Genomic DNA, 18,674 nt, shown 5'->3' on the forward strand with positions numbered 1-18,674 from the left:
TATGATAAGGCTTTAGAAAGCTCACATGAACTGTGGGGTTAATCTGCAATCTTTCAAGCAGTTTCAACTTGTAAGTAACAACACCAACTCTTTTCACAATTTCAAAGGGACCATCATACTTTGAAATTAACCCTCGGTGCACACTCTCACTTCTAAACTTTCTCCAAATTTGTGGAGTTAGCTTTAACAGCACTTTGTCCCCAACCTGGAACTTAAGAGGCCTCCTCCCTTTATCAGCATACTTTTTCATTCTCCGCTACGCTTTCAACAAACTATCTTGTGCTTCTTGCATCAGTTATTGTTTAGCAATAGCAAATCTGTATGCTGTAGGACACATGCCCCCTGAACGCTGCTTTGTAATCTTATAAGGTGTTAGGGGCTGCTGCCTCATTGCCAACTCAAATGGACTCATTCTCATTGAAGAAGACTTATGCAGATTGTAATCAAACTAAGCTGAATCCAACAAGTCCAACCAGTTTTTCTGACTTGCAATCACATAATGCCTTAAGTAATCTTCCAACACAGCATTGATTCTCTCGATTTGACCATCTATTTATGGGTGATTAGCAGTAGAAAACTTCAACTGTGAACCCAGCAATTCAAACAAAGCTGTCCAAAACCAACCAGTGAAGCAAGAGTATCTATCATTCAAAATATCTTTAGGCAAACCAAAGTACTTCACCACATTTTTGTAAAACAGATCAGCAACTACCTCTGCTGTGCAAGTACTTGGTGTAGCCATAAACACGGAATACTTCGAAAATCAATCAACTACTACAAAAACTGAACCCATTCCTTCCACTTTAGGCATACCAGTAATGAAATCCATTGAAATAGAAGTCCATGGAATTTCCGGTATAGGAAGAGGTAGTAGCAAACTAGCTTCCTTTTGAGTTAAACTCTTATCTTGTTAACAAACTAGACAAGTCTTAACATACAACTCAATGTCTAACTCCATCTTAGGCCAATAATAAGAACGGGACAGTAAAACATACATTCTTTCTTTACCCAGATGTCCGGCCCATTGTGGATCATGAGTCTCTTTCAATAACTCACTACGAATCTTCCCACTAGGAACAAACAGCTTACCATCCTTTGCATACGACAACCCATCTTCAAGCCAGTAACTACGCACTAGGCCTATATTCACATCTTGCACCAATTTCTGGTAAGTGGCATCAAGCTTAGAACTTTCCTTGATCCTTTCCACAAAATCTGACTCAACTCTGGTTAATTCAGTAACATACTCTTGCACTTGCTTACGGTTAGGTGCATTTGCTACTTGATTATGCTTGCCAGGCTTGTGCTCCCACACAAAATCATACTCTTGCAGCAACTCCTGCCACCTAGCTTGCTTAGGAGACAGCCTCTTCTGTGTTTTGAAGGAGGTATTGGCTACATTATCAGTACTCAACACAAATTTAGAGCCTAGCAAATACACCCTCCATATTAGCAAACAATGAACCATAACAATCATTTCCTTCTCATGAGTTGAACATTTCTGTTCTGCATCATTCAGCTTTCTACTTTCATAGGCCATTGGATGTTTCTCTTGTACCAGCACACCACCAATTGCTTTGTTAGAAGCATCAGTATGGATTTCAAATGGCAACTCAAAATCTGGCAAACGCAGTACCGGCTCACTTGACACAACAGCTTTAAGCTTCTCAAAAGCTTCTTGGCATGCATCTGTCCACACCTATTTCTTGTCATTTTTCAGTAAATCTATAAGAGGAGCAACCTTTTTGGAATACCCTTGAATAAACTTCCTATAATAGTTAGCCAACCCAAGGAAAGACCGCAACTCAACAACTTTACTTGGTGGAGGCCAATCAAGGATAGCCTGCACCTTCCTCTCATCCATCATCACAAGACTTTTGCTGATTTTATGCCCTAAAAACAAAATCTCTTACTGGACAAACTCACACTTCTCTTTCTTGATATACAATTGATGTTCCCTTAATTTGGACAGCACCTTCCTAAGGTGTTCCAAGTGATCCTCCAAGGACTCACTATATACCACTATGTCATCTAAGTAAACCACAACAAAACGGTCTACAAACTCATAAAATACATCATTCATCAAATTGCAGAATGTAGCAGGGGCATTTGTTAAACTAAAAGGCATAACTAGAAATTCATAAGAACCATACTAAGTTACATAAGTTGTCTTTGGTTCATCTCCTTCATCAATCCTCACTTGCCAATAACCTGATCTCAAGTCCAACTTGGTTAAGTAAGTGGCTTTGCACAATCTGTCAAACATGTCTTGAATCAAAGGGACTGGGTACTTGTTCTTCACCGTTACTTTGTTCAAGGCTCTATAGTCCACACACATATGCAATGATCCATCTTGCTTCTTTTGGAATAGAATAAGGGCACCGTAAAGGGCTTTAGAGAGCAGAATGTAACCTGCATCAAGCAATTCAGTCAATTGCTTTCTCAATTCAGCCAACTCTATTGGGGACATTCTGTATGGAGCCTTTGAAGGAGGCTTTGAACTAGGAACTAACTCAATCTTGTGATCAACAGCACGCCTTGGTGGAAGGGTCTTAGGCAATTTTGAAGGCATCACATCAATAAATTCCTCGGGCACTGTAAAGGGCTTTGGAGAGCAGAATGTAACTTGCATCAAGCAATTCAGTCAATTGTTTTCTCAATTCAGCCAATTCCATTGGGGACATTCTGTATGGAGCCTTTGAAGGAGACTTTGAACTAGGAACTAACTCAATCTTGTGATCAACAGCACGCCTTGGTGGAAGGGTCTTAGGCAATTCTGAAGGCATCACATCAATAAATTCCTCTAACAGTCCAACAATAGCATCTGGAACTTCGAAAAACTTGTCCTGCTTGACTTCAATCATTGCAGCCAAGTAAGTCCTCTCCCCCTTCTTCAACTCATGCTCAATTTGCACGGTTGACAACATTGGCTCTTTCCCCTTGCTAGTCTTGCTATTTCTTGCTACACGCCTAGCAGGAACATAGCATGGCTGCTTCTCATCGAAAATCAACATCACATTGATGAATGGCAGCAAGGTAGCCTTGGGAGCCACAAAGAACTCATCATCTAGAATTACATCAAAGTCATACAACTTCATAATTAGGAAATTCACCTTTCCTGTCCACTCGCCAACCTTGAACTTCACACCAAAAGAAATTCCTGAAACAGGTTTTACTTCAGAGTTTGCTACCTTGATCTTACTTGGACACTTGCTCACTTTCAGACCAAGCCGTTGGACCATACTTTCATCAACAAAATTATGGGTAGCACCAGTATCAAGCATTGCTTCAGCCCCATTTCCATTCATCTCTACTTGCACATAAGACAGCCCCTTAGAATTACCTCTTGCACTAAGGGCATTCAGCAATTGTAAAGGGTTTACCCTGTTGGGAACTTCTTCATCGGACTGCCCCTTCTCATCTTCAGCAACCATTGCATTAAGCTTCTCACGCTTAGGGCAGTCTCTTGCTCGATGAGGGCCATTGCATATGAAGCAGCCTGCATTCAACTCAGGTTGTTCTTTACTTTGTTGAGAGGTAGAATTCTCTTCTTTGCTCTTGTTGCCCCAATTTTTCTTTTGCTTATCCTTGTTCTTCTTGCCATCGTTCTTCTGCTTGTTTTTGCCTTTGTCCTTGGACTTACGTTTTTTTATCATCCCTACTGGGCTTATTGAACTTGTAGTCCACTAAAGCATTTGCAGCAAACATAGCAGAGGGCAAATCACGCACTGCTTGCCTCTTTAACTCCAACTATGCCCAAGGTTGCAAGCTAGACATGAAATTGAACAACTTATCTTCCTCTGACATGTTCTTGATATCTAGCATCAAAGAACTGAATGTCTTGACGTATTCTCTCACTGTACCAAAATTGAAGGCATAGACTTTACGGCAGTTTGAAAAGGAAGTGGAGGCATTTGAAGATACCCTACTGATGAGGACGTCGGCTTCTTCTGATAGAGGTGGTTTGTTAGGAGCATTGCGTGTTGCTGATGATGGCATGAGGAATGAGGGTGCTTAGGTAGCATTGGGCCAATCACTTGGCTTCATGTTTTCTCAACACACTCATGGCCCCTCATGCCTGACTAGTGATGCTCCTAAGGGCTTTTTGAGGAGGACCTGTCTACTCTTCCTATTCGAGTTAGATCGATGAGCAGTGATGAAGGGCAGCATGTGGAGGCACCTTGCTCCCCATGATGCCCTAAAGCCATGGTAGAGGAGGGCCATGGTGGGCAAAAATGGTTGTGATGATGGGTAGTAGCAGGTGGTGTTGACCCTATGTGGTGGTGCATGACATTGGTGGCTTAGTTTCTAGTTTCTTGTGTGTGGGCTTGGTGGCTTGAGTGCAAGGCAGGGTTGGGTTGCTGTGATGATTAAATGCTGTGTGCAAGGCATTAGGCTAGTGGGGGCTAGCTGAATGCATGGATAAGTGCTAGTGGGCTGATGGTAGTTACCTTGAGCATGTGTCAAGCTTTCCCAAAACATGTGAGAACATGTTGAGTGGGCTGCTGGAGGATGGGCAGAGGCCCCATGGTATGCTAAGACATGAACTGTGCAAGTACAGCATGCTATGTTGCACGGACACGGATACGGGGGTACGACAATTTTTGAAAAATAAGAACACGACACGGGGTGGACACAACAATTAAATAATTAATTAAATTTTATATTTAGGCATATTTTCTAATATTTTTAGACATAAAATATGTTTATGTCTAGAATTTAAATTATGTAAGAACTACAAATAAGTAAACTAACACCCAAAGTAGTACAATAATACTCATAAAATGTTTAGAGTACAAACCAAAAGTTTAAATAGGCGACATTCAACATCGAACTAAAACCATAAAAGGAAAACAAGCAGGACACACAAAAACAAAAATCACTAAATTCATAATGAACATTATAATTTATAAGGCAAGGCTGAGTAAAGGGAAAAAAAAAAAAAAAATATATATATATATATATATATACAGTAAAGTATAACAGTGAGTGGGATTAAAAAAAAAAAAAGCTTTGGGTGTTATAAATAAAACACGCCACAATACACCAAACGAAAGGTCCAAAGCAGTCAGCAGATAAAAGAAAGAAAGAAAGAAAAAAAAAAAAGAAATCACAAAAGAGAGAGAGAGAAGAGAAGCTCGAACCTGTCCACGCCGAGAGAGAGAGAGATAGGAAGGGACAGAGGGAGCTCGTTGACTCGCTAATCGGCCCGATGTAGCGTCGGAGGGATAGAAGGAAATCAACAGTTGGGCTGTGTGGGTTTCTGATGTGAGATTTCTCACTTCTCACTTCTCACTCAAGGGTATATCACAAAATCAACAGTAAGGATTTGTCCATCTGTCAAAATCTTGAATTTTTGTTTTGTTTTGTTTTGTTTTTCACTGCTGGCATGTCGGCGTTGCGTCGGTGTCGTGTTAGAGAAGAAAAAAAAAAAAAAAAAAAAAAAAAAAAAAAAAAAAAAAAACCGACACCGCTTGGACACCAGAGTCCGGCGAGTCGTGCCGGTATCCATGTCCGACACTGACACGTTGCCAAAAATGGCGTGTCGGTGCAACCTAGGTAGCATGTGCAGTGACAGTTACTAAGCAGTAAACAAGTAGTTCCTAGCTTTCCTGATGATCAGACTTGTTGTGTAGGGGCTGGAAATGTGGAGAGCAAGCCAAGCCAGCATCAATTGAAGGTGTCCTAAGTCATAACACAAGTGGCAAATTGTCCAAGACCCAAGTAGTTACTAGGAAATAATTGTCATAGCAATTAATTCTGTGTATTTAACCCTAAGGCTGTTGGGGGTGTCAAGAGCAGAGTGTATTTTGGCATTGGGAAAATTCTGTATAATTCTCTTGGTTTGTAAAAGAGGTTCCTTTGTACTTGAGGTTAAGCAATAAAGGTTGGGGGTGGGTTTCCTATAAATATTGTGTTTGTTGTGTTTAAATGTCCCTATATAATCTGTTCTAAGTGTTATTGCAGTGTGTGTGTGGTGTTGGCTGAGATTAAGTCAGGGACTTAGGGCCATCACACGCAGAAAATTTGAGTAAAAAATTGACCCTGTGACACACAACGATAGAAAGACTAAGAGAGCTATAAGTAACTCAAATAATGCCAGAAAGTAATATACAACTTATTTGTTTCATTTACAATTTCCAATGATGGCAGAACATCAAATGAATATTTCTTCCCTTGTTTTTTTGAGTGAGTGGACCTAAGGAGAGTCGAACTAGTAACGTGCGCTTCAGTTGTGGTCTTCAAGTACAATGTTATCCCTTAAGGTTTGAAGTAATATTTTCAACATCAGAAGAGATACAATGTGGGGAGTGTATATGCTGCTTTGCGGTTTGGTCTAGGTATACTCTTTGGTTACATTTACGTTGCAAATATATCACCCCTAAAAAGTAGCTTACACTTGCGGTGAGATTTGGTCAGACCTTGCTATAAATGCCTTCACTATCAAGTGATGCCCCATCAAAGTGTTCGTTACCGATCATTAGAGTAGGCTTTGCGAGTCTCTGCTTTAGAGCATAAGAATTAGTCAATGAAAATTGAATTATCTAAGATTTCAAAAGAACTGTAGCAACAAAATCAGAAATTCATGGGTACTTCGGTTATGCAACAGAGATTAAATTCTATAAGGATGTGGTGTAAAACTCTTTAATCCTAATATACCACATTATCTTATCACACATTAAAGAATAGACATAACCACATTCAACAAATTCTAATACTTATTTGAAAATCTAACCCAATTGGGAGTTTATGGAGATGTTATTAGGTGTGGTAGAATGTATTGAGTTTTAAGTAAAAAACTGATGAAACAATTATTTATTGAATGGTCTAAAACACTAAAACATAGGTTTTACAACCAATCCTTATCAAATTTGGACTCTGCAATAACCAGAGATTATAATTTTGGGGCAAGTCATAAGGGAACCAAGGCAGCAGCGCATAGGGAGTATACTGTGGAACACTCATATGGAGAAAGAAAAGAGAGAAAACACAGGGAAACCAAGATACTTATTGTTAACAACTACCCAAAAAAAAAAAGTAATCACAACTAAATTGCTACTTTCTGTCCTGGAAACATGTAGTGCCTAGGAGCATGAACCCAAAACTTCATTTGAGACATCAACAGATGCATGATAGGAACGAGTATCCTACAATGAACTGGTTCAAAAAGCCGCTAATTATAACTCACTATAAAAGTAATTCTTAGGGCCCTCTTACATTTGTTGCAAACAAGAGAAACCTTCTTTGAATTTGACTGACTGTAACAGAGGCCTGATTTCAAATTAGTTTCTCATATGCAGCTTCTGGCTGAATATAAAAGAACTGGAGAACTAGACAGAACAGCCAAAACTTAGGGGATGTCACAACATCATGAAAATGTATCCATTCCATTGTACTTCACAAGGCACCATGGCTTTCATGATGTCAGAAAATAAATCAAATTAATATAAAGTTAATACTTGATCATGTAGAAAATTCAGGAAATGAAATCATGAATACATCATGATATAGCTTCTTTTATCTTGTAATAAGTTCTTTTCTACATTCTGAAGATTGAAGAACGTGGTCAGTGCCTTATAAATGCGATTAGGAAACAAAATGAATGAATCCATCCTTTATTAGTGCTTATATGACCCCAAACAAACACCAAAATATACTGGACAGGAAAAAACAGATACCAATTATTATTAACACAATAATGAAAGCAATAAAGCATGATTTTGCGGTCCAATTTCAAAATTTTCAAAGACAAAGTTTGTTTGATACAATATTGACTAGGTTATTCAACAAGAATGAAACACGCTCTTACTTGACCTAACCTGCTCTCTCTTGCACACACACACATTGGAGTATTATTTATCACTATCATTGCTAGGATTATTCATACATCCGGTACAGTGCCAGCCTACTATAAAAGATACCACACCATGTACATTGTCGGTCTAGGAAAAATATTAGAAAATCTTGTTACATGAACAAAACATAAAATACAAATAAAAAAAGATAGGAAATACAAATTCCATCATCACATGAACATGAAAAGGTGACTTCATATGTCCAAAAACAGAACATTTCTCCATATGGTGAGCTTATGCACATGTGCATATAAAATCACATATATTCTTTGGCCAGGGAAGCAAAATAATGTTTGACAACTAAATCTCTAACTTCCATGTACAATGCTTAAATGAAGAACTGCAATTCACGCATATATTTACTGATTCTAGTAAACTCCTATCATTGAGTTTTGGGAAGTATGGAACTTCTTACCTCATCTATCATAGAGTCATTTTGTTGCTCAAGTTCATATATTTGTTGCAGCGTCATTCCATACCATTTATCAATCCAAGCAAAACAGTGACGATGACTTTCCAAAAAAAGAGCCCTTTCACCCTATACAAAAAAATAAAATAAAAAATCACATAAATAACTTTTTGCTTGTTGGGGGGGGGGGGGGGGTGGTGGTGGGGAAATAGGAAAGATCTGCCACTAGTACACCACTAAACCCTAAGAAATTTAATTATTCTTCATGCAACACTGTACACTAGTATTCAATAGTAATAAGTAAATAAAAGTAAGTTCAAAGTTTTCCTTTGTTTCCCACTTAACCATTCTTGGTTTTCTTTCTTGTGTTTTCTTTTTTCTTAAATTCAGACAGAAATCTCTCTAATATTCAATTACTTCAGTCATTTATTTTTCTTTTCCCCCTTTGCTTTAGGGATTTTGCCTTTTCAAATTGCCCTCCACTTTAGTCTTTGTCCTTGAAACTAGATACATCACAAACCCAAAATTTAAAGAAAATTTTAACAATTCTCAAAATAGTATTGCGGAGCAGCCTTATCTTCTGCAATAGTAAAATCTTAGCAAATAACTGGGAAGAAGTGTAGAATATATGACATGTAGGGCATTGAGGAATAGAAACTGACAAAACCCTGTACTACACCACAAGCATTGGATTAGGTTTTCCTGCCTTTCAGTTTCCCATATATATACGTAAGTTTCCTTTGCTGATCTCGCAAATTAAAGAATTAATAGTGCACATAGTGAAATTTCACCATCCAATATTGATTCTTGATTTAATCAGTATGCAGCAATCTGGTTGCCAACTTTTATTTGCATTTAATCTTGAAAGCATTGTTGTCAAAATCTTGTTGGCATCTGCTTACTTATTGGAATATGTATTTCATTACGCCAAAAGAGCCCCATCTCACGAAAACAACTATAGTCAAAGTAATATGTTAAGAATTTGTGAAGTCAAAGAGGTGTACCGCTAGCATAGCCTGCTCAAGTTGACGACCAAAACCCCAGTATGGTGCATCAATTGTCATCAATTTGTATGCAGTCATAACTGGCTTACAGCTATCCTGCAAATGAATTTCAGGATTATTAAAACACAAACTAGTTTTGCATAAGGATTTGGAAACATGCAAATCAGAGGGTGCACTTCATTATTTTACATAATTTGATCCGTAAGATAGTGATATACAAAAGTTAATTAATTGTGTGAGGTTGAATATCTAGTAAAAAGCACTTAAACAAAAAGGATCATTCTAGAGATGATAATAAAAGTTCTCATGTAAAATGAGGTAAAGGATCTCAAGGAAGGCAAGAAAAAGCTCCTCAAAAAATGGAAACAAAATAATATGGAGATGTGGAGAGAGAGTTCAACAGCATAATAGGCTGACATGATAACAAGATAAGTTCTTTTCATTAAGGGAATGCAAGCCAAAGTTCGATGAGTAGTGGCATCTATAATAAATACAGAGGAACCAAATTAAATTATAAGTACGAAAAATTCCAACCTGCCACCCCTTCAGAAGTGGACCACGGCCAGTTCTTGCTGATTTAAAATTGGAAAAGTCTACGCTGCATCTTCCAACTAAGTAACTCCAACCATCCTTGCCTGGAGAACTGATATCAATACATTCCACCTGCCTAGCTGCTAGTTGCTTTTTGCTTAAACCATGTACCTGGTTTGTCAGGTTAACAGTTAGAATAGAATAGAATGTGATGAGCAACGAAATACATGCAATTGGTAACATCTTGATAAAGCTATGGAGAGGTCAGAGAAACCAACAAGAAAAGAAAGGTAGGATAGAGAATAATGAACATGATGCAGGACAAAGGGTGGGGGGAGGAGGATAGAAAAAAAAAAAAGAAGAAGAAGAAGGGGAAAATCCTAAGCTAAGGATGCTTGGAATCACCATCAAGCTTAGAGAAACATCCCTAATCACAAAATTTTTATTCAAATTGCACTATTTCAAAGTTTCAAACCATTTCTGGGGCCTCTTTTTAATAGGATTCAAGGATTACATCAAAGCACAGTTACATCCCATATAATTTTCAACAACATTAAAGCCAAATTAAAAATTCAAGAATGAAATTTGGAACAAAATATGAAATAATGTTGAATGTGCTCCTGCATCTGAACATCTTAAACACATTCAATTGTAACATATAAAGAAAGCTACAGGATGTATCATTTTTGTCAAAGGAAACAGAGAGATTCAAAGAAAAATTACATTTTCTGAGCACCCATTGTCAGCCCTGTGAACACTTTCAATGGTTAACTGAAACTTGGAAAAGTGTGGGCACTGCAAAAAACAAAACCAATGGATATTATCACTGGGGAAAAAAAAAGAAAAAAAAAACCGAGCAACATTTATGGAATTTTAAAAATTGATTGGAAAGGGGGAAAAAAATACCTTGAGTACTGGGTAATATGACATCCATTTGCAGATAAAACCAAAAAGACATTAATATAAGTATTTTAATAAATAAAAAATAAAAAAAGACAAAAACATATTATACAAGACTGAAGTCAAGAGGACATGGCAAACCTGATTTGCATTTTGGGTATGCATTCCAAGCTTCCTCTTGCATGACAAGAGCCTGTGCTGGTGCAATTTTCTTGAGCCAAGCAGGAGCTTTGCTGCAGAAATATTTCAAGATTAAGAGATCATAATAACTGTAACTTCATCAAGTTATGAGATCTGATACCTTAAAAAGATTTGTCTAGAAATTATTGACTTTAACAGAAATAGTAAAACTAAAAAATACAGAGGCGCCCATAGCATGTAGCCATGTAGGCGACTGTCAATATTGTGGTAGCAATCAAGCTCTAGAGTACAAGGCATCAAACTTATTATGCAAACATTTGTGACTCATCCAATATAGGAAAGGTCATAATAATAGCCTGATGTCAATTAGCAATCAGTCCAGCACTTTGTAAAGTGCCCAATGTGGCATTCAGAATTACAACATTCTTGCAAAAGCAAACTCATTAACCAAAAACAAAAATACTATTATTGACTTGGTGCATTTTTAGACCACTCAAAAATTTTCTTCCAATAGTGATCAAAGAACTTAAAAGCACATATTTGCACATAAAACATGCCAATTCTATGACAACAAATTGTTTCTACTACACCATATTATTCTTATCGTCTATTAAAACTTTCAATAATTGTGTGGCTCAGTGGCACTATCCAATTCTCCCAAGTGTTAAGGAAAAAGAAAACATTATTTAAAAATATTACCTTTGCAGACGATAAACTTTAGAAGTGTAGCGACCCTTTCCATACGCATCATTTTCAAAGGGTCTGTTCTCTAAGACTTCAATCCCTTCAGTACTTGTGGTGTTCTCTTGCTGCATCTTCAATACCATGTACGACTGTGCTATCTCATACTGCAATCCATACATACAGACATACATAAATGAAGTTCTAAGAAAACCATTAATTCTGTTAGAAATTAAATGGGGTTTTGTTTTACCTCTTCGAGAGATATGGGCATGACAATCCGACTTCAAGACAGTCCCACATTGAAAAGTTATAAATTAAGGAAACCACATAATAACTATAAGAAGAAAATACAGCACATCTTATCTTAATTATAGATCTCAGTTAATACAAAACGCAACCTAAGTAGACAGAATTCACATGAAACGAAAAGTCAAACAATTTACAGGAACATATTTATAGTATAGTTTCACAACAACGAGAATGATGTGTTTATTTTCAAATTTTCCAAATTTTATTTTCTTTCAGCCAAAGCCCAAAAAAGAAAAAGAAAAAAAGAAGTAGGATACAACTCCTTGATGAGAACCATCTTCACTAGATTCCTGGTAATATGTTAATTGGGTTTTTCCAACCAGAGAGATTTGACTGAAATTTTGAGGTGTAGCTTCAAACGAAGACAAAGCAGAAAGACGCAACGAGAAGAGACCAAAGAGGAAAGAAAAGAAGAAAAAAAGAGAGAGATGAAGAAGATGCTGATTAAAAGAAAGTGGAGAATGCAAAGAATATGCTAACATATGCTTTGCACAACGTCGACGCGTGGTGTCAGGTGTGGGTTCATCCTTAACGCGGCTCTCCCATGAGAGAGGGGTTTGCGTAGGCGTGGAAGTTCAGGGTCCGTTCTTTCGGTTCAGTGCTACGTTTTGACTTCTTGGTTTCTAGTGTCTACTCACCTAATCAATGGACTTGTACGGCCCATATTAAGGTGCGGTTTGGATCTCGTCCACGGCTGCGTTTTATGTTTTCACGCGTCTTCTGTTTTTTTTTTTTTTTTTTTTTCTTAAGCCTCACTTTTGACTAAGTCGCAGTAAACAGTATATTCGTGCATTGTTTATAGGTCTCAAAAATTACATTTTTTAGCAATTTTTTCATTAAAAATGGGTCTTTCGATACTATTCATCTAGTATTTTCGTTTTCAGTTTCTAATATCAACAAAATAAGTTTTATAACTTCTACCCAAACAGACCTCATCACGTTTTGTTGTTATAGGACAAAATTAAGACTATTGAAATACACGATTAACAGGATTAAGTCCCTAATTTCAGAGTTTTGATACTCAACGTACCTGCTACTATCTAATTGGGGGTTAAGTGTGATGGGAAAGTTATACACGTGCATAACATGTGGCTTGTGGGCCCACAGCACCAACTTGAGCCGACTTCAAGATACAATAAATTGACTAAACATTGACAAAATCACAATTCAAATTCATAACGTATTTCCTTTTCTTTTTCTATACATCCTCAAGAACCAAGAACCAAAATTTAAGGGTTCATGTTAACGGATGCTCTTCAGACAATTATTAACAAATTATTTTAGGAAAATTTTGACTTCACTTTTATAAGAGATAGAAAAAACTATTAAAATATTAATTATTTTTTAAGTTTAGCTTACTTTCAATACTTTTTTTAAGTAAAATTTCCTTTTGTTTTGATGAGAGACTACCATGTTATCTACTAACTAAATAAAAGGTAGAGATTAAAACTCACTACCACTTGTCATTGTATATTTAAAATAAAAGGATATATCCAATTAAAAAAGTACAAGAAATAAGTCAAACCCTAATTTTTTTTTTTTTTTTTTTTTTTTTCATAAAAACTTTCCTGAAATATTTCATTAACAAATGCTCTTAGGATATCCATTAGCATTTCCCAAAAACCAAAGTCATTAGTAAGATATTTTTTGAGAAAGAATGTTGTAAATTTTATTGAGAAAAAAAGCGAGATTGACTTGAATAGCAGTTGTGAGATGCAGAGGAACATCTTTCCATTCACACGGATAAACCTATGACATATAAAACATATTTAGTAATGTTATGAGCTACAAAATTGTCTTGGCGATGTTTATGTAAAAATCTAAAATCTTCTTGAAGGTCTTTGCAATCAGCTTCATGTCTTGTATCAAGGGACCAGAGGGGGCTAAAGAGTCATCCTCATCTTTCAATGAGTTTATTATCACCTACAAATCTCCCTCAAGGACAATTGAAACAACTCTAACTTCCTGATAAATTTTAAAAGCTCTCACGGCTACCATAACTTCTACTTTTGCAATTGAGTATGGAAAAGCAATTTTCTGGGACATGGAGGTTATAAACACCCCTTGCTCATCTCTAATGACTACCCTAATGCCAACTTGACCCACTTCTTTGAACACTTTTCCATCAAAATTAATCTTGAAGTAATCATGTGGAGTGTGTGTGTGTGTGTGTGTGTGTGGGGGGGGGGGGGGGGGGGGGGGGGGGGGGGGGGGTGGTGGTGTGGGTTTTGTGAATTGGTTCGAGTTATGGGTGCATAGTAGGGTTGTGAGGCGTGACACTTTAAAATTCTAAAAGTGTGTCTTGCGAAAATTAAGCCAACTGATCAATCGGGAAGGATTGTTGGCAAATTCTTATTTGATTTTTACGAGTCCAAATGGACCAAGAAAGCATGGCAAAAAACTCCAGATTTTTCCCATCATCAATGATTTGTTGCACTACATTTGTAAAACTATGGAACTGCTTGTTCGTTTGGAAAGCCCACTGAGTATCAGCTTCCCAGACAACGTTTTAAGCAGGGGCAAAGACCAATTAAATCGAGTGGATAAAATCTCCTGGAGTTTGTTTGCAATGGTCACCGGTAGGGTCATCAATCACCGTTCCCCTCACCGGGTTTGTCTTGGCAAGAAGAGGATTTTCACAAGCTCTCCATAATGAATTTTTAACCTTACTGGGCACTGACATGCACAAGATCTTCTTCCAAAAGGACCAAAACCCCTTATTTAGATTGGGACCCCCTGAATTGCATTTGTAAGAAAATGATATTCGGAGTTGACAGCGTAAACGCCGTTTTGCACAAGAGTTTAAATTAGGTCAAGAGCTGGCATAAAATTAGTGTTCTAGGCCAGCCACTAAACAGTACAGCTCACTTAACCCACTAAATAGTACAGCTCACTTAAACCCCAAATCAGAATCAGGACGAATTAAGCAAAAATTTCAGGTTTCCTCTCCTTCCTCCCTCTTCCATTCCCTGCTTCCTCTTGCCCGAATCTCCACCACACCACACACCGAAGCATACTGCCACATAGGTCACCAGATTCGTTGCTGGAGCTTGTAAACATGTCGGAGCCATCGTGAGCATAGTGTTGTGATCCAAAGGTTTGTTTTTCATGATTTGCCCTTTTTCCCAATTTGGATTTCGAATTATTGATAGGTTTGTTTCTGGGTTTATGAGTTTTTTTTTGGAGTCTTATGAATTATTTATGGATTTTTTTTAAATTTTTTTTCTTCCATATTTTGGTATCTTGATGGGTTTTGATTAGATTCCTAAGTGTTAGGTTTCAGCCTGTATCTTGATGGGTTTTGATTAGATTCCTAAGTGCTAAAACCGGATTTTGCTTATTTTTTGTTATTTTCGTTTGTGGTTTTTTTTCCCTTTATGGTTTACTTTTGTTTGCTTTTGAAATTGTAAAAATTAGTGATTTTTTCACAAAGCTCAATGATTAAACATCACTGATTTTTTGGTGTGTTTATAAATTTTTGCCTAAGTCTAATATAATAATGTTGTTGTCATTGTTGTTTTAGTGTTAGGAATACTCATTTGCTATTCGAATTCATTGTAATGAATAGGTGTTGATGGGGTCTAAATTAAACTTAGTTCGTCCATGATAGTCGTCCATGACCAGACCATATCCAGAAGGTTTTGAAAGGAAGGAAACCTAATAGAAGGATCACAAACATGAATAGGATCCGTCCATGGGTATCATGATCGTCCAATTTCAAGATAGTTGTCCGTGGCCCAAAGGCATGGATGACCAGACGACACTTAGCTAATTTTAAAGAAAAACTTTCTACAGGATCAATATAATCAGACCACAACTCGCCATTCCAGAATGTGGGAAGGATTCCCCATAACTTGCTCCACTTTCTCCATTAACTTCACACATCCCCCACGATGATAGTGGATCCGAGCAAGTAGACCCACTTCTAACTCTCTATAAAAGGATCAAGTCCAATTTAATCAAGGTCAATTTTACTATTCATAAAATCACCATCCTTGTGTTCTAGAGAGAAAACTGACTTAATCGTCATAGGGTCCTTGGCCGGTTTACATCAGTCACCCTTGACAGTCTTTCTTTTTCTCTTCAGGTCATTAAGCCATCATCATAGCCCGGAGCATTCAGCCTACTGATTTTCGTGCATCATCAGTTGGCGCCGTCTATGGAAAGCTTGCAAAGTTTCCAAGTGTTAACCGCCTTGCTTTCCAAGACAAAATGGATGCATGGTTCGGACTAGGTCGATGGCCACCAATCGAGAACACCAAGAGAGTGGAAACGTCTCCAGTCACCCAAATTGTGCACTTGCACCACCATTGACTGTCCAGCAATAGTTGCAATCCATGGCAGCTGCGATGGCAGACTTAACGCAACAAAATCATGAGTTAACTAGAGAAGTCAATAGATAACGTCAATAACAGCGCAATGAAGAACATAGGTAGAATGTAGAGAATGGAGGTGCGGAGAACGGTGCTGAAGGAGGAGATCAGTTTAGAGGTACCATCACTCGGAGGGTGCCGCACTTGGAGAAAGAAATGGACCAAATGAAGAAAGCCATGGAGGAGATGAAGGACTCCATAAGGAGAGCAAACCATGTGGATGATCTCGTCCACAGAACTGACTCTCCCTTTATCGCGTCCATCACGAGTCATCCTCTACCCTTCAAGTTCAAAATGCCTACCCTGGACTCATATGATGGGACGTGAGATCTTTGTGATCATATTGCCACGTTTAAGACGACCATGCATCTTTAAGGTGTTATAGACGAAATCATGTGCAGAGCCTTTCCTATCTCGTTGAAAGGCCTAGCCAGGGTGTGGTTTGGTAAGCTACCACCCAACACCATAACTTCATTCCAAGAGTTGAGTAAGTTGTTCATCAACAACTTCGTCGGAGGCCAAAGGCATAAGCATTCCTTGTCCAATTTACTTAACATAGAATATGGAGAAAATGAGAGTCTTCAGGTTTTCATCAGTCGTTTTAATAGGGAAGCCCTGTTGATAGACGAGATGGATGACAAGATCCTCTTGGCAGCCTTCTACAATGGGGTTACTTCAGACTTGTTCATTCATAAGCTGTATGACTAAAAGCCACAAACAATGGCTGAGTTGATACACTCGGCCCAAAGTTTCATGAATGCTAAAGACGTGATTATTGCCAAGAAAAAAAGAAGGCTGAATGAGTGGAAAATGGTTATATACATCATCGAGAGCAAGGCCCTCGCCTAAAGAAGGCCAAGATAGGGGAAAAAGGATCGAGACGATAGGAAGGTAGGATCGTCCTCAGGATGATATTCCAATTACACTCCCTTAAATACCCTACTTGACCAAGCATTAATGCAGATCAAAGATGACCCATCCTTGAAATGGCTAGAGAAGATGAAAGGAGATCCCAGTAAACGGAACAAAAGCAAGTACTATCATTTCCACCAAGGTCATGGACATGACACAGACGAGTGCTACAACTTGAAGCAACAAATTGAAGTCCTTATTAAGTAAGGAAAGTTGAAGAATTTCCTTGGATAAGACCACAAAGACGAAAGACAACCATTGAAAGGAAAAATGGAAGAGCTAGTACGTCAGCCACTTGGAGAAATAAGGGTCATTATAGGAGGAATGTCAACTGGGAGCTCGCACAAAGCCAAGAAGACTTACTTGCAGGTAGTCCAGAATCTTCAACTCATTGGCGGCCCACCTAGGACGACCAAGAAGATGAGCCTACCATTGCTTTCACAGACGAAGATGCGAGGCAATTACATTATCCTTATGATGATGCAATATTACTCTGACGATTGCAAATTATACAACTAGAATAGTGTTAATAGATAATGGGAGTTTAGTAGATATCCTCTACTATCCAGCCTTCCAACAAATGAGAATTAACAAAGAATTACTTTGTCCAATGAATGTGCCCTTGATCAGGTTTGGAGGAATGAAAGTTCTACTAGTAGGCACTATCTCCTTGCCAGTCGTAGTTGGCTCTTATCGCGGCAAATCAATAAGGAAGTAAACTTCCTTCTTGTGGATTGTTCATCTTCATATAATGCCATCATAGGACGACTAACTTTGAACAGTTGGAAGGCTGCAACGTCCACCTATCACTTGTCCTTTAAATTCCCAACGAAATATGGCATTGGAGAAGTACAAGGAGACTAGCTAGCTACTAGAAAGTGTTACTTAGCGATGTTAGTGATGGACGAGCAAATGCAGGCAATGAATATCGAAGAAAGAAGAACAGTGGTTGAACCGATTGAAGTATTGGAGAATGTTCCACTAGACAAGTCCAACTTGGAGAAGTTTACTAGAATTGGGACAAGCAAGACCTCGTCCAATTCCTCAAGAAAAGCATGGATGTTTTTGCTTGGAGCCATGAAGACATACTTGGGATTGATCCAAGTGTGATTACTCATCGTCTAAATGTGTCCTTGTCTTATAAGCTTGTCCATTAGAAAAGAAGAGTGTTTGCCCTAGAACGAGATAGTGCCATCAAAGAAGAAGTCCAGAAGTTGGTAACAGTAGAGTTCGTCCGCAAATTTTACTACCCTGATTGGCTAGCTAATGTAGTGATGGTCAAAAAAGCTAATGGCAAATAGAGGATGTGCGTGGACTTTACAGATTTGAACAAGGCGTGTCCCAAAGATAGTTATCCCCTTCCACACATTGAACAGTTGGTAAACTTAACAGTTGGATACCAACTGTTGAGTTTTATGGACGCATTCTCGGGGTACAACCATTTTAAGATGGATGAGGCAGACTAGGAGAAAATATCCTTTATCACAAGCCAAGGTTTGTTTTGTTACAAAGTAATGTCTTTTGGTTTGAAAAATGCAAGAGCTATTTATCAAAG

The 18,674-nt window shown here is 38.0% G+C and overlaps 1 pseudogene across 1 annotated transcript; it reads right to left on the bottom strand.

Moving 5' to 3' along the window:
• Positions 1-6,063: 6,063 nt before the first annotated feature.
• Positions 6,064-12,441, bottom strand: LOC126733259 (uncharacterized; annotated as a pseudogene). Its single transcript, XR_007659660.1, has 9 exons — positions 12,092-12,441; positions 11,776-11,806; positions 11,541-11,689; positions 10,707-10,933; positions 10,524-10,595; positions 9,804-9,971; positions 9,270-9,365; positions 8,272-8,394; positions 6,064-6,503 (listed from the first exon to the last, which is right to left on the bottom strand). The product of XR_007659660.1 is annotated as an uncharacterized LOC126733259 (transcript).
• Positions 12,442-18,674: the final 6,233 nt, after the last annotated feature.

This window comes from Quercus robur, chromosome 1, assembly GCF_932294415.1.
Source record: "Quercus robur chromosome 1, dhQueRobu3.1, whole genome shotgun sequence".
Lineage (NCBI taxonomy): Eukaryota > Viridiplantae > Streptophyta > Magnoliopsida > Fagales > Fagaceae > Quercus > Quercus robur.